This window comes from Ruditapes philippinarum, unplaced genomic scaffold (assembly GCF_026571515.1).
Source record: "Ruditapes philippinarum isolate M1 unplaced genomic scaffold, ASM2657151v2 ctg1959_1_1_1_1, whole genome shotgun sequence".
NCBI classification, from domain to species: Eukaryota; Metazoa; Mollusca; class Bivalvia; order Venerida; family Veneridae; genus Ruditapes; species Ruditapes philippinarum.
This window is the reverse complement of record NW_026863396.1, coordinates 1196-18167: the sequence shown is the minus strand read 5'-3', so window position 1 is coordinate 18167 and position 16972 is coordinate 1196. Positions and strand designations below refer to the sequence as shown.

Genomic DNA, 16972 nt, shown 5'->3' with positions numbered 1-16972 from the left:
TCCAGTACCGTCCAGGCTCAATCAAACCGAGCTTGCAACATTTTCAATTCTGTTGTGTTGGAATTTCTTTAGGGATTCTGTTTTACTGTATTTGATAAGTTTTTTTTTATCTTCTAGGTTTCTATCGCCTGTAGTCAAATGCACATTTGAGCCATTTGTCAGAGAGAAAACGACCAGTAAAGTTCTACATAAAACTGGTTAAACCATTAAGGGCGATTGAATAATTCTTAATAAATCTACATTCATACGTTTTAAATTTATTTAAAAATTACTTGTACTATTATCGCCAAATTCCACACAGTACAAATGTCCAGTTGCATTGATGATTTGTGATTGCAATTTTAATACATTTATTGATGTCATCATGTGCAGTTTGAAAGTTTCATACAATTACGAGACAATGTTTTCAACTGCTTTTAACTAAGTATATCTTACGATGGACCATTGGCCTCAACGCGCTTACATGATGACAGCCTTGCCATTTGTGTGAAAACAGTGAAAGCTAGCGTTTATTACAAGACATTGAACATTGTTTAATATCTAGGTCATATTACGTCAAACATCTGTTCCACGCCAGAATGTGAAAGCTGTATATAAAAAGCCATATAATGTTACTTCAACTAAGTCTTGGTAAGCTAATACCAAACTTCATTCTTACAACATGGCTTAAATTACATGGTTGTACATCAAAAGACAAGAAAGTAGGTCACTTTGTCTAAATCTAAGTCAAGTGATATCAAAGTCCTAATAATATCTGTATCCATTCACATAGTCAAAATTGCATAGCTTTATATAAAAGGACAAGAAAGTAGGTCACTTTGTCTAAATCTAAGTCAGCTGATATCAAAGTCCTAATAATATCTGTATCCATAGTCAAAATTTCATAGCTTTATATAAAAGGACAAGAAAGTAGGTAACATCATCGAAATCTAGGTCAGCTTAGATCAAGATTAAAACTTACATCTAAAACACACCATAGGGAACGTGTTACAGTATAGAATTTTAAAGATGGAGGATTATTTGTGGGGAGGACAGGTAGGTGGTTTTTATTCCGGCCCATACTACAAGTAGTTTAGTTTCTAAAATATGTTTTTGTGCTTTGCTTGTAAGGAACAGAATCCGGTATCTAGTCATATTTTTCTCCAGACCCTGCACCGCAGATTTATCTCTATATTGTCTCATTAATATGCAGATTTTACAGTTTGAAAATTTGAATCGAGAGACCAACGCATTTTTCTCCCATCCCGACATAATTTATGCATGCCCTGAAAAAGAAAATCTGCACAACGTTAGTCTTTTATGTTAGAAAACGTTTATAAAAGTAAATGACCAGTTAAACCTATTTTCCTGTTAGTTCAATGCGTTTGAAAAATAAACTACGTTACAGTATAGATCGATGTGATTTGTGCAGGGTTACAGCATAGACCTAGCGATTTTTATCCGATTTTGTTACAGTTTTACCCCGATTTCGGTTACAGTTTAGACTTAAATATTTTCTATATATGCTAAGTAAAATGTATAAATGTTACATAAACTTTTAAATCTCTGTGAGCTTATTGGCCCGATGGCTATTCGTCTGTCTGTCGTACGCATGTGTGTGCAATCTCATCCGCTCAGTAACTACTTGACTAAAAGTATGAAATTTACATAACTTTCTACCGAGGTTGTTTAAATAGTTTTGGTTGCAATCGGGGATACGAAAACCCCAAAGCATAGATTTTGAAAAAAGGCAATTAAGGTTTAAAGATCCTTCTCATCTCGAACCAAAGCATTCAAATCAAATTATGATATGACGTCATTTCGAACGCTTCTTTGTTGAAGTAACGGTTATTTTGTCATTATTAATTAAAAACCGTTTTGTTTTTATTTTAATTCAGACATCCTGTATAGAAGTTTTCATGTTTCTGAAAAAGAAAATAATATTGAAAGTTATAGAGTATAAATTAAGGTCAGACAATTACAGTATCTTCTCCAGTTAGCCTAATGGAGTTACATATTATGATATGTATATACGTTATAATAGTGGCAGAGTCGGGATAAGGCCGTCGACTTCAAATTATCTTTCCTTTACTGCTGTTGAAATCCCATCATGACTTTGGATTCTTTGTATGTGACGAATCTATCAAGCTAATTTACTGAAGGTCGGTGGTTCTAGTCAGGTGCCCGCTCGTGTCTAAAATGTTTCACAAAGGGTATCTGGTGCATTTCTTTACACTAAAGCAGGAATGTTTTCACATGACCTCAGTGTCGTTGAAACTTAAAATCCAAGAAAGCCAAACGTAACAAACCCTTTTTAAATACTTACAAAATACATTATTGTAGAAGGAAATCTAACTTAAAATGAAATTCAAGGTTGCAGTATTTCTCACTTAAATACTGTTTAATCACCCTTAGGGTATTACCTGCTTTTTAATTCTGTCTTTTGACAGCTAATCTGTGGTATGCAGGCTTCATAACCTCCGATCCCCTCTCAAAATTTCATTTTATTTAGTTTCACTCATTTTCTTTTGGTTTAGGGCACACGCAATTTTTAACCTGGGGGTAATATGCCGCTTTTCATGGAATGGCAAAAACGTGTCACATTGGAAGTTTCATGATAACCGCCATATGAACACATCCACAAATGTTAAAAAAAAATCTCAAGTTAACCAGTTAATGTTTAATGTGAATTCTGCTGAAGCTGGTGCTAGGAGGCTTGGACGGTAGGTAGCTTGCAGTTACCACTACCGTCCATGAACAGGTTCATTCAAATTGAGCATGCAACATTTTCATGTTTTCCGTGTTTAACTTCTGTTAAGGATTCTTTTATCTCTATTTTATTACTTATAGGCATTATTATAATGTGTAATAAATCAAGCAATAATCTTTCATACAATTTGATAAAAGTTACTGTTGTTGTCGTGTAAACAGTCCTTACTTAAGACATTGCTTATTCTGCAACAAAAGTCTCAATTTGAAACTTAAAGTAAAGAAAATAGCAAATTATAACTTTTCTGCTGAGGAAAAAAAGGTAATTCAACCATTCAAGAATGTATTCAATAGAATGGTATGAGTTATTTCATAAAAAAAAATTGATACACGCACTTTGTTTGACATTTAGCAAGTATATAATCTGGGTTTTATTTAAACTGTAACAAAATTGGGAACAACTTCGGTTCATGACCTATAAATAATATTATGCTTCAATTATCAAAGCTCTAAGCCTTGTACCTCGCGACAAGATTTGTTTAGGTTTCTTCTACACATGTATGTGCATAATGAAAACCATTGATCCGGGGCGCGGCCAATTTTGACCCCAGGGATATAATTTAAACAATCATGGTAGAGGTTAACTTTACAATAGTTCATGCAAAACTAACTTCTAGCTTTTGTCAACTCTGCAAAAAAAATTTTTTTTAGCTTTTACTGTAAACATTTAAGGGGCGTCCAATATACAATATATTCGTAGACTGTGCTTATATTTTTTTGTTAGGTAAACATTATTCATAAAAATTACATGACCGGAAACGCAATTTAATATACAATTGTACATATAATTCCAATCGCGTATGAGGAACTGTCATTTAACGGCGCAAAAGGCAATGCCCACCGACTGTCAGCGTCCTAGGTAACGATGGTGACGTCAGCGACGTCACTGGGGTTATTTTTATTTCTGACGTGTCCTGTATCGCCCATAACTTCTCAAAGTAGCGTCCGTTACATTTAAAGCATCTCTGATATCGATATATCCACTTATTTAATATCTTTTCTTACCACGAAAGTCATAGGGTGCTAAAGTAGTCTATTGTTGATATGGAAAATCAACGGTTGCCATGTCACGTCAATGGTTGCTATGACAAATCACTGCATGTTTAAAACGTCATCGGGTGCTAAGAAGTCCATGGGTGCATTGGAATGTCAATGGTTGCAATGACAGTTATTAATTGCTATTTTAAATCACTAGTTGCTATGAAAGTTGTTGGTTGCTGTAGAAAGTCACCGGTTGCTATTGCAAATCAATTAATGATATGGTAAGTCATTAGTTGCTATGGCAAATCACTGGATGGCAAGGAAAGTCATTGGGTGCTAAAGAAGTATATGGTTGCAGTGGAAAATCAATAGTTTATATATTAGTCACTTGTTGCTTTGGGAAGTCACTTGTTGCTATGGAAGTTTATGGTTGCTTTTGAAAGACACTGGTTGTTATTGTAGTCAATGGTTGGTATGAAAAGTCAATAGTTGCTGTAGAGAACCACTGGTTGCCATGTAAAGTCAATGGTAGCCTCGGAAGGCACTGATTGCTATGGAAAGTCAATTGTTGCTATGGAAAGTAAATGATTGCTTTGAAAAATCAATGGTTTATATGACAAGCATTGGGCGCTTAAGATGTCTATGGTTGATATGGTAATCATTGGTTTCTGTGTGAGCCACTTGTTGCTTCAAAAGTCACTGGTTGCTATGGAAGACTATGACTATGGTTGCAACGGAAAGCCATAGGTGACTATGAAAGTCAATGGTTGCTATTTAAATCACTTGTTGCAAAAATGGTCTACATGAAGTCAAGTATATTAATGAAGTAACGCGATGAAGTTCTGGCGAAGCTTATGTCTATGACATATTATCTATGAACAGAGTTATTGCATATGTCAAGTTAATTTCATTCGATATCAAATCATGAATAAACATGTATAACGAAATGAAGCTGTCAATAAACTGGAAGCAGTCTGAAAATTCCTACATTTCAATTTCACAATATAAATCTATCACAAAAATGTTCAATCATTACAAACTGTATTCAGCATCTGTATAATTATAACATTAATATATATATTAAGTTTTACTTGAGATGAATTTTAAGGTTAATTTTTTTATCAGCACCAATAAAATAAAGGTTGCAGTATCTGAGTATTATTGAGAAGTTGTCCGCTACAAAGGTCATGGGTGCGTGCGAAATATCAAAACTATTCAATTCATAAGATTAAATCATTTCTCTTATTATTTCAATGGTAATCTGTTTGAAACTTTCAGAGAGTCACTTAAATAACATATTCATTGTGTAACAAAGAAACTAGTCTGTAAGCTAGAGTTATTCCAAACTTTACTGTATAGCGGACATGATACATGGGACACGTATGTTACTACCAAGTACACAATAAATAACATTAAGTCCAGTCATTTGTACAATTCAACACAAATTACATAGTATTACCTTATTTGTTAAGACAATTTGTTTTTTTGCCAATGACAGAAAAATAAACAACTCAAAAATATTTTATCTTATCTAGATATTAAATGTTCATAATTTTAATTTATATACGCGCCCGTTTTGACGTTGCACTTCATTGGACATTCATAACGTTTATATAATCAATATATGGAGCTAATGTTAATTTATAAAAGATGATTGCCGTATTATAAATTCGTTGTAAAAAATCGTTGCAGGTTATATGACGGTTTATACAAATAGCGCTCGCCTAGCGAATCGGGTCATATATGCACCAAACTATTGATAAAAGGGACAAACATCTAACTGATATTATTATTATAATTATCTACGTCTTATGTGCGTTCAATATATATTTTAATATCAAGGCTCTTTAAAATCATGTTATTATATTCTACAAGTCCGTATAGATCAAAACTATTATAAGAAACAAAACAAAATATATCAACCTTCGTGAGCGAAATTCAAAACCGTAGTGAGATACGTATCTGACAAAGACATGTAATAAGGTAACTACGCAGTTGTTAAAAACAAGGCTGAGGCAATAGATAAACTCAAGGTTTTTTTTTCTTTGTATTGAATTATAGCTTCTTTTTTGTATTGAATTATACCTTTATAAGATCATTGGACTAGTATCAAGTGACATATTTTAACGTTATTCAATGGGATTGGGTTGTATAAGCCGAACACGATAACGTTTACATTAACCCGTCGTACCATTATGATAATATGGGTTGTGCAAGTTATTACATTTTACATTTTATTGCAATAAACGTAGAATAATAAAAGTGGGTATGGACACGTCAATCCGAATAGCGTGGTGGTTATAGCATTCACGCTACGAAGAGTGCATGTTATGAAAATGCGTGTTCCAGTTCAAAACTGCGTTTGTATATCTTTGATAAATTTTTTGTGTGTATGGTTTTTACTTTCAGAACACATTTCATATTCATTTTCATTAACCTGTAATTTAGTAAAGAGTTTGCACATTTTAAAGTTAAACTTATAACGGTTAAGCAAAAGTGTATGTATTTGTTTTTAATAGTCATTGAACAGATTAAAAAGTATTATCAATTCTATTCTATTTGAAACTCCCTTACATTTTTTACTCATTTGTTTTCATGTGTATTTATAAATTTATATCTTTTCATAGCTCATTTATCACCATAACCACGACTTTTGTGTCTCTAACTTCAGCTATAGAAAGCAAATATGTGTTAAAAATATATATATTGGAAGATAAAAAATCCCTTTTCAAGGATTCGAACCATGGTTTATACAAACACGAAACAAATACTCTACTATTACGCTACGTATTACGCTGAACGAATAAAGCAGGAGTAATTGTTAAGGTGGTGAAAGATTTAGACGATATACAGTATGTTTCTATATAAGTATTATCGACACCCCTATTTGTCAATATTGCTAATGAAAGGAATAGCGAATTCAAGCTGTATCTAGCTATTGAGTATTATAACAAAAGGTGTTTCGTGACTGGCTTGAATGAATCATCAAGATAAAATTTCATAATGACCCAAATTATTTTCCTGCTGTCTCACAAAAAGAAAAGCGTAGTTCGGTAGCATAAAGGGACATAGGAAATATTTCACTTATTACAAGCGCACGTGCTACTTTTGCGTACGTCCTTACGTGTTGCGCGTACCCGTCGTAGCTTACACGTGAGGACTAGTGCACGTCAATTATTAGTTTAACGTGCGCATGTGTAAAAAAATACATACACGTTTTACTGATTTATGCTCGTGTAGTAGTCCTTGCGTGTGCCTGTATAAGCCATGTCGTACGCACGCAATAATTTAGCACGTGTGCACACAATGTTTACACGTGTACATGTGTCAACTATCACATGAGGCGTGTCGAAAAAATACTTTGACTGACAAAACATGCACTACTTTTAGCTTTTACTGTCGCATCTAATAACTAATATAATGCAAATGATAGTTACGAGTGCATGTAGGAGTTGATTTCTGTGCACGTAAAAGTTAACACGTATGCAGATTTTTCTTTTAACTGCGTGTACATGCTCTAGTACACATGTGCAAAAGTATTAGCTACACCATGTGTACCTGATACATAAAACATTACCAATGTCCCTTGTATCTCATCGTATACGTATATGTAAAAAGAAAATTAATTTAATACACTTAACGGCTTTTTGTAAAACCGCCTGAATGTTTAAATGAAATTAAAACTATATGTACGGTGTTCTGTTTCGTCCACAAATTTTCGCTAGAAACACGCGATAATTTTCGCATCTAAGGGGCGAAATTTTGTACTAAATTTCGTATGTCCTAAATTTCGCTAGATTCAAATTAATTTCGTTCAATCACATCTTTAGGGTGACAATCCCACGTGACCTATGACATCATAAATGAAATAGAGTGGAATTGCGGAACACATAAACAAAACCATTTCTAATTCATATTTTCAAAGCCAGTTCTCTTATTTCAAAACCAATTTGAAAATGAATGGAGGGCTGTGCAAAGCGAACAATGATAATTCTTTCCCATGTACTTTAGATTCAACCTCAACTTCAACATTCGAACTGTGGTTTTCAAACGATGCAAAATGGTAGTTGGAAATGGTAAGTTTGTGTGCAGCATTCTCGGTGTATATCATTTAGTTACTTTATTGGCCCTCTATTTGTATTTCTACGATTCAGGATATATACGAATTAGCACAAGACATGCATACTACGTCTTGTTATTTGGGGTGACGCTCCAAAACCTATTATTGAATCCCACTCCACCTCCAGATGCTGTGTTCGTGATGACCCTATGTTAGCATGTCGACATATATCAACGCAACATGACGTTAACTATCAATGCTTGATGGAATAATAAAGATATCTGGACAATCTCTGTTTCAAGGTATGCCTACATATATTTTATCCATTATAGAGTTGATGAGAATCGAAAAAATCTATTTCTTCTCGACTAACATAGTTATATCATTGCTTCTTGGTCAAGTATCATCATGTCTTAACATAATGGACACCGTCGGAAAGACCTTATTAATATTCGGTAACTTTATCTCTTCCACCATACAAAAAACAAAATACACGGAATGGTTTATCCTTGAGAGAACATTTCGGCTATACTATTCGATAGACACTTTGAAAGGCCACAATATGCCCTAATCTGTACTGCATTGTGTACATGCGTAGTTATTCATCTAAAGGTCCGTCACCTTGACGTTCTGGCCAACGCTCTCTGAACGTTTCAATCGTTCAATTTTTGAACGTTTTTGAATGACGTTGACACATCTAGTGTGTAATGAACGTGCGTATAACGCAATACTAGCGTGTGTCTAACGCACGAGAAGCGTGAAACAGCGACCAAGTAAGATAAGCCTGAAACCCATAAACGTGTGCTAACGTGCCACTGGTGCGAAACGAACTAATTGTCAACGCCTGATAGCGTCTGATGGCGTGTGTAATTTTTACGGATATAGAACGCTGGAAATTTCTTAGTGAATTCGGTTGTTCTTGTGAGTTTGTAAATTCAGCATTATGTCGCCAAAAAGTAGATTGGGATGAGGGCTTTTCCTACTAGCTACATTGTGTATTTCCAAATCCTTCACGTCTTTATATTCATGATACAGTCCAACACTGTCGTCTTCGTCGGGGTCTTCTTCTCTGTGGATGAATATCGGGGTCTTCTTTGAGAATGAATTCCCTCGATATGTTCAGATAAGTTTAAGTGTAGTACATCTACTTGATGCTTTGCCATAGCAAACATATATAGCATACTTAATCTTTCAGGATCTTCCATTGTAGGCATACTCAAGGATAGCCCAACCCTGTTTTTAACATATGCATAAACGTTCGTGAAACGGTCGAATGACGCGCAAATGACGCTTAATGGACGCCAAAAAGAAGTTCGTTTACTTTTAGTAACAGGTTTTGTGTGCTTGGCTTGAAGACCGTTCAACGGTTGTTGACAGGTCGCCAGTAAGTCGCTCACTGCAATTGAGTAAAAACTGACTAACAATAGCCGAACGTGTGCAACGCTCTGCGAAAGTCAATAAAACGTTCCATGAACGTTCTTAAACGTTCTTCAGTGTTTGGAATTTAATCGTGGAAGAACGCTGGTCTGAGTGAGAAATTTGTGAATGTTCAAATTTTTTTTCCGGACCAGCGATCTACGCCGATTCCCGGCGACTACTGACGTTCACTGGCGCTGGCGTTCACACCGCGTTTTTTTTCTGGCGTTTTCCGAGCAACTATTGGCGACTCAAAACGGTTTCTTAAACGTAATAGTACGCTGACCAGAACGTCAAGGTGTGACGGCCCCATAACTAGCAGATATACCAGATAAATTACGCCAATCAGCGCTTGTTTAACAATCTATTATATTATATACTAGTACGTAAAAAAACTCAACATTAGAAGAATGGCTGGGTACCTTTGAAAATACAATTAACAGACAAATGTACTATTCTGTGTATAAGTATTGTGCATATAAAATAGATAGCTCTGTTAATGAAGTATTTGTATTGGGTTTATTAATTTGCATACTTCATATTACACAATGCATTTTTCTACCTTTTTGTAGGCTGCATAGGCTTCTGTTTGGCTTTTTTCAACTTGGGTGGTTCCAGTATTCCTACTTGAATACTGTTTAATCTTCCTTAGGATATGTTGCCTGCTTTTGTTAAATGTGGCCCCCTTTTTGACGTCATAAATTTGTGATAGTGGTCAGGCTTATAACCCTTCAGATCCCCTTTCAAATTAGCTTTTGATTTAGTTCCCACCCATTGGGTTTTCTTGGGTTTTGGGAGCAAGCTTTTTCTATTTGGGGGAATTAATAAACGGGTTTTATGGAATGGGTCTTACTAGGTCTATTAACGTTCCATGATAAATGCCGTATGAACACACCTAGGATGTTTCTAATTCAAAATTTTCACTTTTATTTTCGTGTTAAATATTGAATTCTGCTTAAGCTGGTGCTAGGGGGGTGGGTGGACGGTAAACTTGCACTTTCCATACCGTCCATGAACAGGCTCAATCAAAACCGAGCGAAGCAACATTTTCAATTTTGTCGTGTTGAACTTTCTTTAGGGATTCTTTATTTCTCTATTCTACTTACTATAATTCATGGCAGTATAATAGTAATTTTTGTACAGGCGTCGACATCGCATTTGTCAGATGCACACAATCAAAAGCATTTTGACAACTTTAAAAGGTATATTTTTCGGTTAACAACAAATGTAAATATGATTGGACGGCGTTTTTTAATACCTGTATTTTTTGATACGACGTTTTTCGTGTCCAGGCCTAGAATTGTCCGCTTTAACATTCGAAAAAGTGAGGTCTTTTGTCCGTTTCAAAGATAGACACAATAGCACACTTGTCAAATTGTGTCCATCTTTATTGTAGTGTCATATACGACATTCAAGCGGCCGCTAGCATATTTATATGACTGCTCAACTGTCAGTTATTTAGATACCAGTACTCTTCGGAGGTCTGTACTGGTACATTCGGATGTACATCTTGAAATGATGTAATTTTAAGGAAGGCCATATATTTTTCAAATGGTCATAAGCAGCATAATACTTTATGGTAACAAACCTCTTGGTAAATCCTAATTCTTTTATTTGGGGAATATTAATTTTCGGCGGAGAAAATTTTCGTTAGTTCACATAACTTATTACAATTTACCCATTAATAATTTTTATAATGAACGTTAGTTCTAAAAATTAAATTTTTACAACTACAAACCCCATGACCTTTTTGGTGGGTTTTAAAATTTTCATTAAAATTGCAATTTTTGTTTGAATTAAAAAAAACGGGTTTTTTTTTTCTCCCTTTTTAAATTATTGCAGAATTTTGTAAAAGTCATTTGATTTTTCCCCCGGTGTTTACTAAGATTCGAGGCTTTTTTGGGAAGTTTTTGTTTTACAAAACTTAAAATTAAAAACATTAAATATGTGTTTTAATTTTAAATACTTAAAAAACGGCAAAAAGAAATTAAATGGAAAATAAAGTTATGAGGATGAATTGGGGGGTCAGCCCAAGTTCTAGAAAAATTTGCCCCCTTGAATCCCGGGGTTTTTGGTAGTTTGGTGTACCCAAAACATGAAGCTTTAATAAATTTCACCCCCTAAGATGCCGTTTGCCCTTTGAAAAAAATTTTTGTGGTAAGTTTGCATATATTATTTGGAAACTAAATGCCGCCCTTCGAGTAATGAGTGATGACTTACTGCATAACTCTATCGTTCATGTCATTAACAAACAAAATGTTTTGAAGCATACGTTATTAAGGAAACGAGTTCATCTTTATTAAAACTTTATCAGTATGATGTTAAATTCGTTTTTAATTATTATAAATGAGCTGAAAAATGGCAGTAATGCAATTGCCACCGATCCGAAATTAGGCATTATCATTAGAATCGCTTAATTTCTTTTTCAGTCAATTTCAGGGTTTAAAAAAGTGCTGTGATATTTCGGTTGTTCTCAGCGGCAAGGGTAAAACCTCTTGCTTGATTTTCCCTTTCAAGCACGGTATAATTAAGTTAACATAACATTCTTAACTTTTTTATCAATTTTCGTAGTAAAAAAGGAAAAGATAGAATTGAGTATGCGACAGAGAACTAAATAAAATTGTATGACACAGTCACAATCTTTCCTCGTTTTTTCCATAATATAAAATGTCGGTAGTTTTATTAAAATGATATTTTTATAACACATTCCCGAAAAGTAGAGGGCTCTAAGCCTAGGCTAGATTCTTTAGTCCGGTTTCTACAACGCAAAATATGATAAAAAAGTCAATATTTGATATTACTTATATTATTAATATAATGCTTAAGAGAGTGTACCGGTGTTTTATAACAAATTCCCGAAAAGTAAGAGGACTCTAAGGGCGCCAATCGATTGGTAAATCCTTCAAATCTCGAAAACCCGATGAAGGGTTATTTTTGGAAAATTGGAAGGTTTCAACTATTGGAGATAGTTTACAGCCTTATTGCCAGGTATAGATCGTCACGAATTTGTTGAAAATGCAAGGGGACCCTACTGACATCCGAGTGGTTGGCCAAAAAAATTGTTTTAAACCAGGAATTTGTATTTATATAACAGACATCTATTTTAATTATTGGGCCTTGTGTTCATCGGTCGGTCTTGGCGTCCAAAATATTGAGACTAAAAATTGTTAGATTTTAAAAGTAAAAACAAATCGCGATTAGAACCCCTCTGCTTTTCGAGAATTGGGGACAACCCGTTATAAAATGGCCATTTTTTTATAGATTTAAAAGCTTACCGACTTCACATGTCTAGTAACAAATTTTAATAGCCTTTTCCTTTTTCGTTTCAGTATTGGGTATTTTTTAATTGTAATGGGGTTCTTTGTCCGAATTCTCAATTTTTAGTCCGGTTTCTAGACAACGCAAAATGTGATAAAAAGAATCAATATTTGATTTACTTATATTATTATATAACATGCTTTAAGAGGGTACCGGTTTTTTCTAAAAAACGAAAATGAAAGGCGGGTACTTTGATAGGGAAAAATAATAGAAAAGGTAACCCTTTTCCGCTAAGAAACCGAAAGTTAAAGTGTAGTTATGTTTATTTTAAAATGAATTTATTTTTGGGACTTATTTATTTTATATTTTTACGTAGATAATTTAAAATTAAACTACATGTTATAACAATGTAAAATCTTGGGGTTTCATTTCGCCAACAATTTTCATGCTGAGGCGGTGGTGGGTTGGGCGAAAACCCTTCTCGACTTTTGTGTAGTAATTAAATTGTTAAATTGCCAAGGTATTGAACGAATTTTAAAAATTCCTTAAAGAAAGACATAGTTCAACATTTCTTGTTTTTTCCATGGTACTCGCTTTTACACTGACATACCAGCTTTTTATTCAAGTAGAATGAAACATACATAAGATTTCTTGTATGTCGTCTATTTGTTTTTCAGCGGAGAAATGACCTTAGTTGCATGTAAAAAGAGGGTATTTTTTTAATATTTTGCAAAGAGTGTACCGATTGGGAGTGAGCAACCTGTCTAATTTATATGGTCAAGATCAGGCTTTTCCCATAACTGAAGATTTTTCCGCCACAACGTAATTGTTAAAAAAAAGAGCACATTGTTAATTTGTTTTCTTATTTTTTCTATTCAAACATAAAGAGGTCAAAGGAGGGATTTATATGATCTTGTTTGTCCTTCTATTTCAAATTGACCTATTAAAATTGTTATTAGCGATAGAGATCTAGATGATTTCTTTCATTAACAAACAGGTTTGATCGTTTAATTATTAGGATCTTACCCGAGAGTCTTTTCACATTAATTGTTTCTGTTTAGGATTTAAATGAAAATTTGTATTACCATATTTCAACAGGTACGTAAAAAATCAATACAGAACGACACCCATCAAAGAGTTTTTAATCGCATGAAGAGATAAATTGAATTTTCATATGTTAACAACAGCAGAAAACAATATAAAAAAGAAAATTTGTACTCACTAGTTTCTTTTTCTTTTTTTTTTTTTCAATTACTTTCCATGAATTCAACTTGTGGAAATGGGTGATCAAAATTTCTTTGAATCATGCGCAGATAATGAAGTCATTCCCATAAAATTCGTTTCAAAATTATTAAATTAGGCCTCGAGGGAATGTTTCCATTTATTAGGTTTTGATATAGTGAATGCTTAACGTTAAAACATAACTTTTATATACTTAACTGTCTAAAGAAGCATTTTACACTTTAACTATATTAATTATGCGCATAATATTTAATATGTTCTGCGTTTGACAATTATGACAGAACAATTTTTGTTCTCTGGCGAACACTTAAGCACAAAAAGGGCATTATTTTTTAATAATTTTTCTGTCACTCACAAACCTATACAGTATTTATATACTGTCATCTTGAAACCGAGTGCATATACTGTAGACGGACCGACAGCAAAGTTTAAAAAAGAGTCATGACATTTTGAAACATTTGAAGGATTTGACTGATTTGCATTTGGAGCAATTTACTGTATTATGACCACAATAAAAAAATTTGTCTATTGAAAAGATTTTATTGGTTAATGCTTTTAATAATCATCATAATTATGTGATTTCTTTAAAAGAAATCATATGTAATTGCAATCTTTTAATTCAAAGAACTTAATCGAGCTCATGTTAAAGAAAGGAACATATTTCACATGTATATAGGGTATGTAATATATCATTTTTCATCAAGAGGTTCAGAGTTTTGTTTATTTTTAAGTTATTGTCCTCAGTCAATCAACTATTGCCCAACCTGCTATGTTTCCGGGTTAATTATTAAAATACCTGGATTTTTGGCCGATGGTTTATTTTCAGAATATTCAGGTTAATATTAATGTCAAGAAGAGAGGAAATCAAATGTATTTCGTGTTTGCTGACTGAATAATAAAGAAAATTGGAACTGTTTCTCTTTGTTTGGGTCAAAAACAAAGTACCTAATATACATAAAACGCGTCAATTCATCAACATTAAATTCATCAAAGCAGCAAAAAGGAAGCCTTGTATGATTTTTAAGACAATCACGGATGATGCTATTTTCGCAATTCTCCTCATGCATGTGGATGGTTATGTGGCAAATTAGAGAAAGAAATTTTTTTCACTTGATATTCGAAATATTCCGGCCGTTCTTTCGTTAAACATTTATCCTAGAGGAATACGCTTGGAGAACGGCAAATACTTGAATGGCATGAATTATAAGAATATAACAGTTGTCATAAGTACAAATGTACTTATCAATGTCACATTAAAAATATGTATAAAGAACGTAAAACAAACAATTATTTCATACTTTAAGTTACAAAAAGGTAATTTATAATGCGTATGCAATGTGATAAAAAAAATACATATAGCTATATAATTATATTACGGTGCGTAATTTATAAAGAGATATTGAATTTTTGAATTTATACATTGAATTTGTTGAATATCAAAGAACTTGTGTCGCGCTCGATAATATCTGTTTAGTTCATATTTTGTGTTTAAATTGAAATTGGTCTATTTTTCAAGTATAAAGTTATAAACATAATAACATTTGAAAATGATTTTCATTTCATAGTTGTTATGCTTCAACAATCCCGAATGTAATATTTTAGTGTCATATTTCAAGTATTTAGTTTTTCAATTAAATAGAGTGTTCTTGGGTAGTTTATAAAAAGCTCCCCGAAAATTAAAGCGGAAATGATTTTTTTAGAGTTTTTTGTCTGGTTATAAAAGTATAATTTAAAAGATAAAATGGGTTTTTTAAAAGTAACTTTTTTCTTTTTTTGTTTTAAATTTTAAAACTTTAAATTTTAAAACAATTTAAAATTTTTATTTACACAATTACCCCGTGTACCGTTTTTGATTTTGTTAAGGGTTTTTTACTGTTTAAAATTTTAGCTGATACTTTTTTAAGGATTTTTTTGATACTGGATTTTGGGTACGGTTAAAACCCGTGGGAAGGGGAAAATGAAGCAAATTTGGGGTTTTAAAACAAAAAAAAACTGCTGCAAAGGTATTTTAAATTAAAAATACATTTTTAAAAAAATTGTTTGCCCTTTTCAAAAAAAGGCATAAAAGTGAAAGAAAAAAAGTCCATTTAAAACAAAGAAAATAATTTTAAAAAGATATTCTTTTTTCCCCCCTTTTTCCTTTAAAAGAAATTTTCAAAATTTTATCAGAATCCTCTTTACCTATTGATCGTAAAGGGAATAAATGAATTTGAAAAACTCTCTGAAACTCCAGCAGTTTGGGGGGATTTGAAAACTGGTTTTTAAATTTTAAAACTGTGGGCAAAGGTTTTATATTCGTTAAAGTTTTATGTTAAATTTTTTCCCATTAAAGTCCCAAAAAGCTTTTAAAAATTTTAATATATTTTTTCATCCCAAAATTTTATCATTTTACTTCCCAACCCTTTTGGGCCCCCTTTTATTTATTTCTACTTCATTGATTTTAAATTTCACTAAAAGCATGTGGGATATTTTGAAAAATTTGAAAGGCGGGAAGCCCCGGGTTTTTGAAAGTAAAAAAATTATTTGAAAACGCATAAAATTTTTGTATTTTCGGGAAATTTGGGAAAAAGTTTTGATGCTGTTCAAATTTTTTTTATTTTGTCATTCATCATTTTTTATTGGTATTCCCGTTTTTGTCCCATTTGAAAGAAATTTTTATAGCGGAGGGGCCCCGATTTTTTGAAAGCTAAATAAACCGTATTTTGAAAGCGGCATAAATTTTGTGTTTTACAGAACCCTCTGTCCAGGTCCAAGTATTTTTCTCCACAGGGTACCATCAGAAACCTCCTTATTTTGGTGAGGACACGTAACACAGAAGGGTTAGCCCCAAAATCAAAATTTTCCTGTTTCGGCCCCATAAGACCCTTATTGTTAGGTGCGCCGTAAAACCTCAACAAAAAATTATTTTTAGAAGAAAATCTGCTTTGTTAATTTACAGACGCCACAATTAAGTTTTTGTGGTGGCAGTGTATGTAAACTTTGTCCCTCTTCTGTCACATATTTGTTTAGACCCTTTAAAAAGGAGATTATATTTGAAGAGATTGTTTTTGGTGCATCCAGAAGTTTTAACAATATTTTAACTACTTATAAATTGCCTAATGGACCTCTAAAAAGTTTTATACAAATTATACATTTGAATGAAAATGGCATCGACCCAGAGGGTCACTAATTTAATATCGACTTGTATTGTAAAAATGTATTCTCGAAAACAACAATGCACAATGCTAGACAATAAGCGGGCGTTGAGCATTTGTTGTCCTCAAACAA

General features: G+C 33.1%; 1 protein-coding gene across 1 annotated transcript in view; it reads right to left on the bottom strand.

Annotated features, from left to right (window-relative positions):
• Positions 1 to 13739, bottom strand: part of LOC132721990 (uncharacterized) — a 50588-nt gene extending 36849 nt beyond the window's left edge. The window contains exon 1 of the mRNA XM_060706382.1: positions 13686 to 13739. The gene's annotated coding sequence lies outside the window, so the exon portion shown is untranslated. The remainder of the gene's footprint in view (positions 1 to 13685) is intronic.
• Positions 13740 to 16972: the final 3233 nt, after the last annotated feature.